We start from the raw sequence: 17,346 nt of genomic DNA, 5'->3' as shown, positions 1-17,346 counted from the left end.
AATCTTCTTGCTGTCTTAACAAAGTCAATATGAAACACTGAGGTCAAACTCCTGTTCAAGGGATGTAATTAAATAATTGACCTTAGTGCAAAAGAGTCGATATCAGATCTGTTTTCAGGCGAACGTGCACTCTGAACTTCTCATCCATGCCTCATGTTAATGGTATTAACTCTGTCCGTGACTCAATGCTAGCTTTCTGAACCACTGTGACCTCCGCCCCCCCCCCCACCTACACCATCACCAACAAGGCTCCACACTCCTCAGTGTGCTATACATTATGTACACCCAACCCACTCCATCACAATTCAGGCCTATTGACTTTATTTCCAACTGAACATTGGTGTCTCAGAGTTATAAGTCAAGTAGAAATAAATGCCTTAGGCTTTCTATTGTTTCACTGTTTCCCAGGCATTGTGATTTATGTTGCTAAACACAGATTAAAATCAAAAGCTAAGAGCCTTGTGCTAATTGGCTTGTGCTTTGTTGGTAAGATTGGGCTGGTTAAGAGCATTGGGAGGGGGGCTTATAATCCCCAAAAGAAAATGTTTTCTCATTGTCCAATTGTGTTCTCCTCACCAACCTAACACCACCTAATATATGGATCACATTGTTCAAACTGTGCTTGATCATTTTCCTTTTGATTTAATTTGTTCTCCCCTCGTTAAACATTTATGGAGAACCGGCATGGCCATCTGGTGGAGAGGAGGTCCGCTCGTGGGGTTTAACTGCTGCGAGTGTTGATGTCTACATTCATAGGGTATGCTGCCTATTCGACCTATGTGCTGCACACGAGAGGGGGCCCCCTCCAGCTCGGCTGATTTACAGACAGCAGGCTGTCCTTAATGCCCGCCTCTTTTAGCAGCCATCACACCGGGCTGAGATTGATGAAGCTGGCAGGAGGTTAAAAGCTGCTCACTGTGGGAAGGCCAATATGAACCCTAACCCTAACTTAGCCAAGGCTCAGAGGGGACAGAAGCTGTGGGGTGGAGGGAAGTGAAGACAAGTGGGACAAGTGGAATCTGCCTCTGTACTTTAAAGCTCTCTCTGTTTGACAGATGTAGAGCGCTCCCCGATAAACTTCCTGTTCGTCAACAACACCAGAACACTTTGGAATGTAGACCAATTTGGTACAAAGGCATTGTAACCTAATTGTTTCCATCATCATTAATGCCACTGCCACAGTCAAAACTATCCAACAAGTTTTCAGACTTCAAACTAACCCTAATTTTTTTAACCTGGTTAAATAAAGGCTACAAACAAACAAACAAACCCTAAATCTGTCATGAGCGACATGATGAGTTTACAGCCTCGCCTTATAACAGGGCTACACAATAGTTTCACAGTCAATACTTGGACAATCTTTAATATGTTATCGTTAAATCCTGCAGTGTGAAGTCTACAGTCAAGAAGTTTGTGTCTTGGTTCATTTTTTATCCGTGTAAAATCCAACAAATCTCCAACAGCATTCTTTGCTACCATGCTATTTCCGTCAAAACATGTTATGTATATGTTAAAGAAGTGAAAGCCCATAGTAATGTGCCAGATTGTTAAAGGGTTGTAGTTCCTGTGGATAGGTCTAATTGCTTGAGTATGAGATTGATGGCGGACGCTTGCTCTCTGCATGCTTAACTGCATGGTAAGGCTTCAGGTGATACATGTAGTTAGTGGTATTTCCTGTCTTAGTTAACACTATACATCAAATCTGATCATGTCCGAGTCATGTCTTCTTGCCTCTTTACATTTAAGAGATGCTTGTTTCTGTGACAGGAAACGGTTTCCTCAAAGCAAGTCTTCATCTTACAATTTTAGATACCATTTGTTAAGAATGTAACATTTTTAGTAATTTGGCCAGTGTTTGTTTATATGTTGTATATCACCCTTTCCCACAATTATCTTGGTAAAGTCTTTCAGCTTTGCTTAAACTATTGCGAAACTGTGATCACTGTGCCGCTTCCAATAACTTTGGCACGCTTCTAAGAACAATTGGCAAGCTCTGTGTGTTCCTTGACTCTTACGGTTTGGCCATCTGGTGCGGCATCACACCTAACTTTGACCGACAAACAAATGCACTAAATGAGCACACACTGTAAGACTGTATAAGGAAACGAATACCGCAACAACAAGTTGTTTCCTAGAGCATTCTCCACACTTGTGGCGGTGTTGTTTTAGTAACGGGGAGGGGTCCAAGCGCTAGCCCATTGAAAGTTCACTACAGTAGGCTCTTGAGCTGGCACCATCTGCTGCTTTCTCACACAAAGACAAGAGGCGGAGAAGTGTGGGCCTACTGTAGTTTAATGTGCAAGCCTGTAATAGGATTAAGCAGATCCTCAACTTGTCAGGGTGGATTAAAATATTCTCTTGGTTAAAGACCTGGGACGGGAAGACAGCCGCTCACCCCCCCCTCTCACAGCTCTGATAATGCCTCCACACTGATTCCCATTTGATCATTAAAGAACTATTCAAACAAAGGCCGAGCTGATTAACACTAAGCGCCAATTGACTCGCGTTGCTTCTGATGTGTGTGTGTAATGAGTGCAGTTCCTTTCCGTCGTCGTTTTGTTCCCTTTTGTCCAATCAATTGCTCATTTAGCTTGGAAATCTGAGACCCTCTTTAGCTCTGAGACAAAGATGTTTTTTAAGTGGCAAAACTTCTTTTTATAGAAATGAATTAGCCTCTGTGTTCAGAGATTTAGCTTTCTCCCTTTGCTCTTCAGAATGTGAAAAAGATTCTATTTCGACCTTTGGCAACGATTCGCACAATCAGTATTCTACTCAGCCGTGCAATTCATCTATTATTAAAATATCAGTGGAAAGGAAAAGAAAAAAACCGAAACAAGACGATAAATGAGATTAGGAAGTGGGGGCAGTGTTGGATAATATGCTTGTTTAATTGAGATTTTGCTCGATTTTACCGCAGTTCAGAAAGCATGGCAGTTCAATTATCAAAGCATTCATATTTCAGGGGTCTGTGGCTTGAGCAGGGCGAGGGGGCTGGAGCTGGAAGGAGGCTGGAGGAATGGGAAGAGTCTCTCAGGTGTGGAGGAATGAGAAAGAGATGGAGCAGCTGCACTGATGTACTGTGGGGTGTGTGACCCCTGTGTTCTGTTTGAACTAATGAACAACGACCTTGATGAACTCTCCTGTCCTGGGGGGAGTGGGATAACCTGCAGTGACCCCGCAGAGCCTCATGTGACTACATGCAGTACTACAGCAGGATGATCATAAAGAAACATGTATGATAAGGTTCACCTGGAACAAAGAGAGGACTCATTGCTGAATAGCTTTACAGACACTAGAGGTTTTCATCTTGTCAGTAATGGCATTTTACGACAAGCTTTTAATTTTTTATGAGCAAGGAGAAATGACTCCTATTAAGTTGCTCATTTGTGTGACTGAATGCAGTTTGTCGCCATACAATCTGAAGTTTTGCTCATAATAGAGGATGTACGTTCCTTTTTTTCTGTTCAGAAATATCCAATATTAAATATCCAAAAGTTAAAACGTAGCCTTTCACCAATTTATTCTGTCAATATCATCCAAAAAGGCTAACACTTGAATATGCTGTATCAACCTACCATAATAACAAACTGAGGATGTCCAACAACTTTGTCCTGACCCTAACCAGGTCAATTCAAGTGAATATGAATTGTCAGATCAGACATACAGGGTCCTGTATTCGAATAAGGTTAGACTGAAGCCCTTTTTAGCACACCGTTCAATCCTAAAATGAAATGTATAAACATGTCTAGAATAAATGGAGTAAAGTTGAAATAAGTCACGTTTCACCTGAAGATCTGTGTGCTTGTTTTTACCTCTTGGTATTCCACTGTAAAATACATATGAAAACTCGACTGAATGCATTACTGCCTTCACTGATTATGACTTTTAATTCCATTCTCCTGCATAATTTATACGCTGAACGAAAACACTTAAAACTTATCACCAGAGCATGTCATCTGACGTGATAATAAATCATGCAGAACGTATGTGCTGCTGTATGTAGGCTAAAACTACACGGCAGATGCTGTCAGAGTCCTCACTTTGAACCTGTTAATACCTTTAAAGCGAAAGAAAGGGTTCCAGAAAGTGCAGTGCACCTGTGAGCATCACAGCTTACAGCTTTTTTCTCATTTTCCCTGTGATGTGCTCTCTTTGAAGTCCCCCAGGAGTGGCCCTTGCCCGGGACAATAATCACATTAGTGTGTGATCCTCGCTGGCAGAGAGATGAATTCACGAGTTGGACTGCAGGGACTGGAATATTATTTTGTGTGGACACAGCGGGCTTCACTCCACATTCATTCGCTTGGTCTGACTGATGCTGGCAATTTCCCCAGATGAAACTGTGCCACAGCGAGACATGATCGATGGCTGTTGAATCCCTAATCCTTACTGCCATCAGACCCTGAAGGAAAATATCTCTTCCAACAACCGACACTTTTGATGTCCCTATGGCACCCACAGGGCAGCAGCAAAAATAATAAAACACATGTATTTGACAGAAACACCTTCTTCGCTTCATCCAATGTTATCCCTTCAGGTTTTCTCATATACATACAGTACGAATATAAGAGCTTCCCCACTACTGACTGTAATTTAACATTTGAATGTCCTGTTCCGTGACAGAGCCGAGCATCTGGACAGTGTTACTGTGATTAAAGCTGTTTGACACATCTGTCGGATATGTGGCCCAATTCCTGAGCCTCCCATCACTTGATAGGGTTGAGCCGGGGTTGTGTTAAGACAAATCCAATGCAATGAGCTCAAGAGAGCAAACAATAAGATTTAAGACTTATGACAAGACACATCCTCACTGCTCACCGTGGATTCTGACAGTCACAACAACCGTAAAACCAACATTATGATTTAGTAACTTGGGTGTTGTTCTTGAAAATTACATATTTTGGACAGTTGAAGCAATTTAAAAGCAATTGTTTAACCTCATGTAATTTAGTAATCTCTAGGGTCTAGTGTAAATTAAAATAATAAGTTAGATCCTACCTAAATAATGTGGCTTTCATTCAAACTGTTTAAGAGAAATGTTGAAATGTGATCATTTTGAAGGCTGCAGTTATGTGTTAAATTGATAAGTGTTTGTACTTTTTAGTCCAACAGAACAGAACCACCAACAAGTCGACACAAATGTTTCAACAAACACTGAACATAATAACCTTCATATCGGTGAATGTAGTGAAGTGTCACTCTGATAAATTGAATGTTTTTTTGGCTGACCGTTTGATCTTAATGCGGCGATTTTGTTACCAAGCAACAGCTCAAATGAGAGAGGGAGAAGGAAAAGGAGAAAACTAAGCTCAATGTCATCACTTTTTTAGCCATTACTCTTTAACAAGTTATTCCATCATATGAAGATCTCAATGTTTGTATTATTAGCTATCAATTTTGAAAATGAATGCATATCAATCAATCAATTAATGTTAAACTATATGGAAGTCTATAGTGATGAACTTAAGGCTTTTCAAAATGACATTTTAACTTACATTGAAAAAAGAACTACTAACAGGGTTTGCATTCTCTTTAGAATAAATACTATTGGAAATGAGCGGCTGCAAACACTACAGTTATAATAACTTGAAACCTGTCACATATCTCCCATAAAGCACTTGTGAATGTTTCCAGTAAGTATTACTCTACTCAGCGTTGAGTCAGACCTCTTAGAAAATAAGACGACATGAAGTCAAGGCATTTTTTGTAAACTGTTGATTTTCATGTGACAGTTATTTGGAGTGTTGAAGATTACTTTGTTTAGTCATACAGCTGATTTGTCTCGAAAATTGACCCTTGTTTATATGGTCTGATAGAAACAGAAACAAAAATAAAATGTTCACCAATAATAATACAAGAGAATTCATTACAAATAGAAAATATAGTTGTCCACGATATGCTACTAAGCTCAGTGTAAACATTAAAGTATTGCATTATCAATAAGCAACAACACAACCAAATGTCACTTTTGCAATACTAACTGACAGAGGGAATCAGCAGGCGATGATTGTTCTGTCTCCGCTTTCGTAGAAAAAAAAGAAAATCTAATGACTTCTCTCCCCGAGTGTCAGCTGCACATGGAAAGGCCAAAACACGCTTAACCCAAATCTGCTGAAACAGCTCTCCAGACGTCCCTGGATACTACGGGATATACTTACAAGATTTCACTTCATCCTCAGCTCCGGTCCCCATGAGAGGAGTAACTATTCCTGTCCAGGTAATAACATCCACGAGAAAAAAGGAAAACCAGGAGTTAGGTAAACATTCTCTTTCGAAGTAAAAAAGGAGAGCCCGTTCTGTGTTGTGTGGTACGAGCTGGAGAGCCGGAGAGGCACAGAGGCACTGTAGTCACATATGTTGCCAAAGCCTCTAGCTTGGCAAAGGCGCTCATTAAGCCACTGACAATCATTCCCACAAAGCCCGATCTAAAGGCTATTCACCGGCTGTGTACAAAGGAGAGTGGAGGAATGCAAGTCCCATCTCGCCCCGACCCCTTCAGTGTCATGAAAAGCGTACGCTGCACCTGAAGTAATGCTGAAAAGTGTTTATTTGCAATGATCAACTGAGGAAGAGGGGGGGGGGATATGAAGGGTGGGAGGACAGATCACCTGCTGTGTGAAAACCTGTTAGGTTTTACAATCTTCTTCTGTCATCCGCTGACAATCCTCCTTAATTGCTAATACTGCTGAAGAGGGTCTTTGAGCATGTGCAGGGTATTGTTGGATTAAGGTGGAAGAAGTACTCAGATCTTGTACTTAAGTAAAAGTAGAAGTACCAGGAATACTCTGTTTAAAGTAAAAGTCCTGCATTCAAAATGTTACTCAAGTAAAAGTAGAAAAATATTTGCATCAAAATATAATTAAAGTACCAAAAGTTATTTTTATGCAGATTGGTCCATTTCAGAATAATATATATATGATGTTTTGATTATAATGATTGATCATTTAAGTGTTATCAAAGCTGGTAAAGGTACAGCTAATGTGAATGACTGTGTATACTGCAGGGTAGCTTGTGAATTCAGAACGGAAACCACCACATACTATATTTACTAAGCAATGGATATCTTCCTTCCATGATTCAGTCATCTCAGAGCTGTCAATCGCTTCTGTTAACAACGCTAAAGGAGGAACACTAGAGGCTAATAAAAGACCTGCTGATCTGGTTACATCCATCATGTAAACTATGATTGTACATATGCACACCTTGACGTATTGGTAGATGATTATGAGAGGACCTAATGTCAATTCAGTTACAAAAGATGACATTTTATGTGAAAACAAAACAAAAGTATGGATAATGAATCGTTATGCTAAAATATGTGTGATAGATGAACTCGGAGGAATGCTTATCAAATATGATTTCTGTGGAATGGCAAGATGGTAGGACTCCCTATCCTTTTATTTTGTATGTCTCAATTTGTTTGTATTTACGTATACATAATTTGTATCTGTATATATATATGTGTACTTCTATGAGGGCGACTAGAAAACAATACAAAAATTGGTCAATTAAAAAAAAAACGGTAACGGATTGAAAAATGAATGAAAATGGGTTTAATTTGTAGTATTCAAGTGGATACCCCTTCTCTAGGACTCTACAGATAGACTGGAGGCTGTGAGAGACGTCGGGGGACAGCTCAGTGCACAGAGAGTGCTGAGACTGTCGATAAGAGCCTCGAAAGCCTGAATAAAAAAAAGAAAGCGCAGTCTCTCCCACGACACATGAGGGGGAAGGGAGGAAGCGCCCTCAGTCTGGATGATGTATGGTGTGGACCCTAGACTGAGACTTGGGTTTTAACGGGGAGAAAGGCGGAAAATGAAAGGGGGGAGGAGGGTCATGCTTGAATTATGCTGATGTAGGTCGTAACCGCTGCTGAAAACCAACCAACCAACCAACTCGCAACCACAAATAACAAGGTTATTATCACTCAGCCTTACTGACGCTGACAGCTGGGAAATGGTGGAGGTGAGAATGTGTACCTTTTGATGACTGGACACATATATTCGGTCGTTAAGCAGCTTGTTATCGGCAGTTCAAATTACAAGTGAAAAGAATAAACAACTGTATAAATCAATTCTCCATCAATTCTCTGAAAATGCTATCCTTAAATGTTCATGGAGACATTGTCTTTAAAAATATGTTCTACTCCGAATACATTTAAAGATCATACATCTTAACACACGATAAATCTCAGGTTAAAAGTTCTTGTTTTATTTCGTTTTTTTAATATCAGAGTCAAAGGTTCAGTTGAGTTGGATTGGATATGTCTTTGTATCACTCCATAAATCAGGAAATAACGTATTGTTCACCAATCCTTATGGATAAAGTGTACCATAAATCATGCTATGGATGATATATAAACAAACCACTCAACATTTAGAATACATATAACAATGGTACTGAAATATGTGGTGAATGCGAGTGCTATTGAAGTAGAGCATTGTGGCTCAGAATATCAGAAATAACATATTTTGAGAAAACAGCTTTTTATATTGTCCTACCTACTACAGGTGAATAGGGTCAAACAAAAATAACTAATAGATATCATCATGGAACTTCCCCAGCTGTTCACTTACATCAAGATAATTGTCTTTTTGTACAGTATCACAAGTCCTCTGAATGTGCTACATAAGCAATTTAGTCATTATCTAATGCTCATATTTGGTGAACTAGGAAAACATATTATGGTATCAAAATAACTCAAACTCTTAAATAGACCAGTGCAAGGCCATATCGGCTTGCCTTGGATTTATTGTAATTGACTACTAGTGATTACAATTGAAGTGATTTGCCTTCCTCTGATTTTATATTGAATATCAATCATCTCGACTTAACTTACCGATGTCGCTTTCTCTGCTCGCTATTAAGGTATACAGATGGATTGGCTTTTAATGTGTCTGTTGATTATGTATATATATATATATATATATATATATATATAGGATATACATATTTGTATATATATTTGTATTTCTGTATTCAGGATTGTGGGAAACTGCATTTCGATCTCTCTGTCTGTACACACAAACTGAAAAATGGTCAATAAAGTTGGCTTTGACTTTGACTAATTCAAGCTAGCTTTAAGTTTCCCTTTAGGAAACTGACAGGCAGAGAACATGATGAAGGAAATGCTGAGATTGTGAGCTGTCAGAGAGGTGGGGTGGGGGGGGGGGGGGGGGGACACTGGTCTTTTCATAATGAGAGCAGTCAGCCAAAGTCAGTCACTGAGAACCCTCACTGCCTCTCAGAGCCCATAAGCACTCTTTGAGCTACAACAGGATGGAGCTGCCATTATGGCCACACAAACAGAGGGAAGCCTTATGAACTTTGTACAAATGCTTAGTGCTCCGGGGCTGGACAGATCTGGAAGCCGGGGGAGATGGGTAGGTACCGGGGCGGCTTGCCAGTTCCGAAAAGCTTAGTGTTCATGCAGTGGGGCCAGACAAACCTGACATTGTCCTGGGCACTGCCCCGGGGAAAGCCTCTTCCCCTTTCTCTGCGCTCCCCTGGCTCAAACACACTTCCAGCTCGGCCTGATTCACAGATTTGGACATGACTTATGGAGGCGAGAAGGCAAACATTTATTCACACTTTGAACCGATTGTTAAAAATGCCATAAAATAAGTCGGGGAGAACGAAAGTGTGAAGCAACTGAATAAACGGTCATAAATTAAATTTGGCATATTTTCTTGCTTCACCATGTGTAGTTCAGTCTACTCCAAAAATCGATATATTCACAAGTAGCAATAAGCTTGACTCCAACAAAAATACGTCTCAGGTTACTTTAACAAAAGGTATCAATACAAACACAGAGGGCTGGTTTAATTCAATGATATAATAATACTGATAACAAAGGATTACAATGTTCAAATATATCTATATACACACATAATATATCAAATCATACATTTTAACATGCATCACTTTGGGTGGAACCATACAGACGTTGTATTTAAAATGAGTTAATCCGCTGTGCTCTCGCAGTAAATGTTTACAACACCTTTCATTTATGACACGACTCTTATCTCCCTCGAGCAGCAATCGCTGAATGTTATCTGACCGCTCCAAGATGGAGGGCCGCGGCAATATGGTGTCAGAGGGATTAAAATAATGCTCTCTTGACCTGCTGCCCCCCCCCAACCCCTCCTACGGCAAGAGTGGACCGATTGCGAGGGAAGCACAAAACAAGACCCGTTCAAAAGTGAAGCCATGTTGCCTCTTTTTAGTCTCTAAGAGCGGGGAAAGGAACATGCAGGTGGCTTTACCCACAGATCACAGCCCTGATCAAACTTAAAGGTCCCCTGTTATACTGTTTTTCATCAATATATTATAGCTCTCAGATATATACAAAACATGTCTCTGAAGTGTTTGGCTCCAAACACCAAACAGATCATTGCAGCATCCCATAATCCCCTCTGTTTCAGCCCAGTTTCAAAAGTCTGTTACTTTAGATGAAAATAAGGAGCCCCTCCCCACGCCCCTCTGAGAGATATTTGGTTAAAAAGAACCCAATGGTGCTCTAGGAGGAGATGCAGGTGATAAGGGGGGGGGGGGCTGGTTGGTGATTGGCTAATGGTTACACAAGCCAAAAAATCGTTATGACATCACAAAGTGGCCAAAATCTGATCAGCTCATTTTCAGACAGGTTTTTATATAAATGGATCAGGACAAAAAGAGAGAATCTTTTTTCCTGAAACTTTCAGAATCTCTTTACACAGAGGGGACACATGGTGATGTAGAAGAGACATGAAAAAGAGGGGACACATGTTGATGTAGAAGAGACATGAAAAAGTGGATTTTGCATAATAGGACCTTTAAGGGGTCAGGTCCTCCTTACATTCAGTCAATCTATACTCTCCAGCATGTGAACTTTGCTCTGCATCAGCCAATCAGAAGAGTTTAACCAATGCACCAGCCCTGTGTAACAATCAACAACCAGCAACCAGCAACCAGCAACCAGCAACCAGCAACCAGCAACCAGCAACCAGCAACCAGCAACCAGCAACCAGCAACAATGGTCTGGCTTGTTTTGTCACAATCTGTCTGAGTATTTTCTGCTTTACTTTGAAATGTCACAATCTGTCTGTGTTTTCCTTTTTCAGTTTGAAGAGTGTTCACCCCCTGTGTTATGTCTGTTTTTACTTCCTGTCTCCGAGTTGTTCCCTCCTGTTTCATTACCTGAATGCCCCTGTGTTTTTCTGCCCGGTTCTGGTTTCTGATCCTCGTTTGCTGTTTGTAAAGATTTCTGTTCTGTTTTTTCAGCCTTGCCCTATAAGCCCAAGAACTGAACATTAAAGGATTTGTTTGTGCACTTCCTGCATTTGGGTCCGTCCTTCATTGCTCTCGCTTGGCATGTTTGAAGCTAATATATCAGCACTTTTCTGTCCTCAGTCTGAATCTTCATGGTTTATTGTACTTATTGTAAGTCGCTTTGGATAAAAGCGACAGCTAAATGTATTGTAATGTAAACCCTCAAAATGTAACTTTGTGTTTCACTTGATACCGAGAAATCTCCTTTAACCAGTCTTGTTAATCAAATGTTCAAGCATAAAAGATATAACCCTAAATTGGTCACGTTAGAGCACATGTGTCAAACTCAAGGCCCGGGGGCCAAATCAGGCCCGTGGTGGATTTAATTTCGGCCCGCAGGATAATTTCTAATTACTATTAGATCTGGCCCTCCGGTATATTGCACGCACACCTTCACTCAATCCTGAGGGTCTCCTCCGCTCAGAGCCTGAGCCCAAACATTGATGAACTTGCACCCAAGATGAGATGCCAAGTATCTGGCTTGAACTAGCATCACAGAGCAGCAAACTGAGTTTAATGGATGTTTCCTTCTGCACTTTCTTTCTTGCGACAACAGGGCATGTTTGGTTTTTTCTTTGAGGTTAATAGTTTTTTTGAAGCTGTTGTTGGCCTGTGGGAAAATGTAATCATAAGAAATGACTCCGGAAAAGCTGCAGATAGAGCCATAAGAAATGAATGCAACTGATTATTTAATGTTGTTTTTATAGGCAATAATTTAAGCTGTGTTAGTTCCAGGTTTAATATGTGCAATAAGTTCATTTCAATAAGTTCTGCAATAAACATTGAACCAGTCCGGCCCTCGACTAGTACCCATTTTTGGCCCACTGTGTATTTGAGTTTGACACCCCTGCGTTAGAGCCATCAACATCCCATAAGGAAAATCAGCTTGCTGAGGCTGCATGAAGACCGACAAACTTTTCCCACCACTTGGCGAATATGCTTACTAAACACAGTGTGACGCTTGTAATTGAACTTCGGGCAGGCGGCCCATTCTTCCAAAAAGTCGTCTGTTGCTCAGTCTGTCGAAAACGGTCAATAAGCCTCTAACCTGGCAGCGGCAGATAGAAGCAGGCCAACCTGCCTTTGACTGATACCGTGTGCTGTACTCTCAGCTATGAATCAATATAAAAACCAATGCATTTCAAAGTTGTGCTTTTCAAAGTTGTCATGGTAACAGCTGCCCTTATCTGTATCCCGATCTATTTGATGAGAAGTTGTCCCAGTTTGTAGCATTGTGCATTAGATTACTTCAGCATGAGTGTGTGTGTATTTGTTTATTTCGGGTCCCGGGTGGGGAATTCCATCACAAACAACTCCATTTGAACTCTGCGTGATTACCGGAGATGTGACTGGTAATGTTTACGACCTGCGACTGCAAATGAAAAACAGGCTAAATTCCAGCGATGAAATTGCCCACATTCATGTGCAATTCCGCATTAAGCGTGGCACTTTTACAGTCTTCTCAATTATTTCCAGATCTACGTTGACAGCTGATTTATTCAGCGCGGCGCACTACAGAGAAACTGATCAAACAACAGATATATAAACAGGGATAAATCTAAATACCATCCGCAGGGGGCTTTATCTGAACTCTGCAAATGTTTTTCATTGTAATGGTTGTGTAGCTTAAGAAGTGTCAGAAAGCTTGTGTTAAGTGGTTCCAGGTTTTTTTACAAGACAAGTAAAACAGCACACTCAGAGTGTGAAGAGAGAGCATCAGACTGTGAGAGCTCTGTGAGGCAGACTGCCGGCCATCAGAGCTTCACAGATGGTGCGCTCGGTGATCATGGCAGTGATCAGGGATCTCTCCTCCTGATTAGCACACCTCCTGAACACAATGTGCACAACAACGTCTGTTGCTTCTCTGGCTGCACAACAGATACGGTAAGCAAGCAGACAGCACTTTTACAAACAGTGGAATTATGCAGAGCTTTCCTGATTTGAAACATGTTCTTATTATAACACAATTCAAGTTCAAATTTGTAGCAAGATGTAAAAGTGCTTTTCAGTTTTAATAGTTCTATTTTGTGCCTCTACTATGACATTTTTACATGCTTTAATGTTCAAAAAGCTCTTGCTGCAGCACCTCTTTTCACCCTGTCTGAAACCAAAGCCCGGTCTGCTCTGATTGGTTAGCTGGCTGTCTCTGTTGTGATTGGGCAATGGCTTGGGGGGTCGGAAATGTCACATACAATATTACATACAATAAAGTTGTCACTATATCACAGAAGTAGACAAAGGAGCAGTCTCTTCAAAGACTAATAACTAGAGATGTCCCGATCCGATCACGTGATCGGGGATCGGAGCCGATCACGTGATTTTCAAAAGATCGGAATCGGGAGAAAAAAATTGGGGATCGGGAATTTTTTTTTTTTTTTTTTTTCTTTTTTAATAAAATATTTTTATTATTTTATTTAATGTTACAAAACAAAAATGACCATGTTCACGTCTTGAAGTCATCCTGAGGCCTTAGTTTTGGTTTAAAATTACACAACATCATGTATGTGTTGCTTCTTTTGGGCTTGTTTTCATAGACCTGGTTGCTTATTTCTCTCAAATCTGGCAACAGAGTGGGCGCAGTGTTTTAATAGTAGCAGTAAGCTAACGAGAGGCTACGTTCAGCTGGTGACTCGGGAGTCGGGACGGAGAAAATGTCAGGAGTTTGGAAGTATTATAAAATTGAAAGCGAAGGCAGTGTAACAGCCAGATGCAATGTTTGCAAGTCGGAGGTTCCGCGTGGTGGAAAGAACAGAGCTACGTTCAACACGACCAATCTAATACAAACACCACCAACAACACGACGAGTACACACTCAGGTAACGGCACTGAAACAACCGACACTTTTAAAAGGAAAGAGAAACTGCCCCAGAACAGTGAAAAGGCCAAAAAAAGAACAGCCAAGATAGCTGAATTCATCGCGTTGGATGACCAGCCGTTAACTGTTACCTTTTTTTCTCTTAATGCATTGCATAAAGATCGGATCGGGAAAAATCGGTATCGGCAGATTGTCAAAATCAAATGATCGGAATCGGATCGGGAGCAAAAAAAGGTGATCGGGACATCCCTACTAATAACCAATATTCAGTGACAAAGGTTTCAAAACTATGGCTGTCAAAAACGATTATAGATAATTTCTTCATGCTTTAGTCATGCTAAATTACATATAAAGTGGTGCTCTTGCATGATTCTTTATCAGAAACTCAGTTTTACAGATCTGTCGATTAAATCAACTTTAATGAATGTAAGCCTACTAAGATTTGTTTTATTTGGAGAAGCCCTATTCATTATATGGTGTACCAAAATGATGCAGCGTAAGTTAACGATTTAAAACTTATAATATAAAAAGCTATATAAAATAACAATAGAGGGAAGCAATTAATTTGCCCACATGAAAGAGGAGAATGTGTTCCAGAACCTGGACAAAAGCCGACTGGCTCCAATACTTTTTTTTCCTTTCTCTGCTTTAGTTCAGATGAAGTGTCCACTTAGACCTCAATTTAATCATGTTTCCCCCAAGATCAATAAGCTATTTCACCCAAGTGACTTTTAGCAATGGAAAAGGCCTCTCTACTCTCTCTCTCTGTTTAGACTGTGTACACAGCTGACAGAGAATCCAGCGGCAAACATGAGCCTGAAAATGAACTCGTTAAGATAAATGCAGCGTCTCTTAGTATAATGTGTAGGCATGGTAACCACGATTGGCTGTGGCTTTGAGATGGACACAGAGCTCAAATCTGCTCTCACACTCTACTCTGAATCAAATAACTTCTCCAGAGCGGCTGGCTCAGTTGTAATGTAATTGAAAGGTCCTGCAGGCAAGAAGCGAAATGAGAAGATCTCCATCAGGAGCGGCTCCACCTGTCAGAGAGGAGGGTGCATCAGGAAACACTCGAGGCACATGTTCTTCCTCAATAATATCATCCCAAACAGTAGGATTAATTATTTCCGGAAAACAAGCTTTTTTCTGCCTATAGTCCTGTGACAAGGGAAAGCAAGGCAGATAATTTAGCTGCACGCCCACTCATGATAAGCAGCACGGATCTAATAGCCTTGTAAGGAGCGTCCTGCTGGCCACCTCTACACACACACACACACACACACACACACACACACCTCGGGGTCAGCCCCTTTAGGTGCACTGAGGCGGAGCAGCCCGTCGCGCTACACACTTAATCCTGCGGTGGAAAATGTTGGGTGAGATCCGTCTCACATGGACGCCCAGCAAGAGATGAGGAGGCAGACCAATATTTGACGAATTAAAGATGTGTATGTGTGGGGGAGGGTTGAGGGTGAGGTTCTTCTATGGTGGTGTGTGTGGGGTTTTTTTTGTTACAGACATGCTCATCAATAGGCTGGCTGCACAACTTTTCAAGCTTTAGCCTCATGGCCATTCACTGAGCACATACAAAGACTGGCAGGTTGACTTCAGTGTGTGTGTGTGGGCTGACTATATTGTCTAGATTTGCCTTAGCAACACCAGGAAATCCTTGATTTTCAAAAGTGTCCACGAAGGAGAAGCTGCCATCTAACAGCATCATTTGTTCCTGAGATGTATTTAATTTAGACAATAGGAAGCATGCATTGGTGGGAAACATGTAGCGTTATTATTCTCAGAGCCTCTCTCTTGATAGCCAATTAGCCAGGTGTCAGGTGTAGTAGCCCAAAGGCACGGTTTTATAAAGAACACCAGAAATGTTACTACCTTGCAAATAACCCTTCTGGCTACACTTGATGGATTGCACGTATCAGGGTCTAGTTATATTTTTATGCTACATATGTTCCAGGAAAATCAAGCACAGGATGTACTACTTGGGGCTAAGAGAGGAAGTGGCTTATAAAAACCTAAAATCAATCAATTATTCACTGCGTCTATTTAACGACACGGGCAGCTTAATAAATTACAGAGTACCTGAGATATTTATGGATGGTGGATTCGGGCAAAACAGGTTCAGTTTTCTCATTGGGTGTGATTTTGAATAGCCAAACATATAAAAAAGGGTGGTTTCCATCATTGATTTAATGTTTATGAGCACCAGTGGAAAGGTACAGGGATATAACTGTGGAACAAATCATGAAACAGGAAATGTGGCTTTGCAGAAATATCTATCAAACATCAAACCATTATGAGAGATGTTGAGCGTCTCACCAAATCAAGAGCTTAAAACTCTCACAGAGCCAGTGCCACTTGAAAGGATGCTCGAACAAATGAAACAAATGGCCGCTTCAAACTGAAACACGAGGCACACCCAGAAAGTTATCTTTTCACAACTTGAAAGGACTCGTGGGGCATTAGGAAAAACCCAGTGAAAGGCTCTTTTGGAGCTGGTGCCTTTGTCACTTTAACATCAAAAGCTGTGCCTGAAGACATTATATAGCTTTGTGTTTTCTGTGCGTGGGTAGATGTCTACTGATTGTTGAACTAGAAGGCACATAGTTGAGAAATGAATGTAATTGAAGTACACACAGATATAATCCTAGATTGTTTTGTGTCAAATCAAATGGGCAAGTATCAGAGAGCTCAGATCATTTTCTAGGACATTGCAATTACAAGACATTAATAGAAATAATAGCTTACTGTTAGAACACATCATCAGCTTCTACAGACACACTCTACGTGTCTTCGCTCAATAACTAACAATTAAAGCACCCGTCTGTACACCAATCAATACAATTTATTTCCAGATGATGAGTCATGGGCGACCTTTGCTGCAGTGCTAGACATTCATTTAGTTTGTGTCAGAATTCAGAAGTGAAAACAAGTCATGTAAGCTACGAAGCTCTGGTAAAGCCAAGCAAATTATGTATTTAATGATATCATAAAGGGTTCATCTATGGCAGGTTGAGAGGTATAAGCAGTTAAAAGCTCTGCAATTTAAATGAGCAAGGGGGGGGGGGGGGGGGGGGGGGGGGCGTAGTTAATTCAGATCTGGAGAGGTATCAAGTGGTACGATCAAAAGGAGGCAGGCGTCTGAGTATAAGTTCAAGTGCTGTGGCTGCTATGCTGCGGTCTATCATCTGCACTGAGTGGGATACAAT

The 17,346-nt window shown here is 40.9% G+C and overlaps 1 protein-coding gene across 3 annotated transcripts in view; it reads right to left on the bottom strand.

Annotated features, from left to right (window-relative positions):
• chl1b (cell adhesion molecule L1-like b) overlaps positions 1–17,346 on the bottom strand; it is a 79,477-nt gene that overhangs the window by 43,087 nt on the left and 19,044 nt on the right. For 2 of the 3 annotated variants that reach the window (XM_034121943.1, XM_034121944.1), the window contains exon 1: positions 6,159–6,432. The exons of the other annotated variant lie outside the window; for it this stretch is intronic. The gene's annotated coding sequence lies outside the window, so the exon portion shown is untranslated. Of the gene's footprint in view, positions 1–6,158; positions 6,433–17,346 lie in introns of those variants that run through there. 3 annotated transcript variants of the gene reach the window in all.

The sequence above is a fragment of the Trematomus bernacchii genome, unplaced genomic scaffold (genome assembly GCF_902827165.1).
Source record: "Trematomus bernacchii unplaced genomic scaffold, fTreBer1.1, whole genome shotgun sequence".
NCBI classification, from domain to species: Eukaryota; Metazoa; Chordata; class Actinopteri; order Perciformes; family Nototheniidae; genus Trematomus; species Trematomus bernacchii.
The sequence above is the reverse complement of the archived record's forward strand: the minus strand, read 5'-3'. Positions and strand labels throughout refer to the sequence as shown.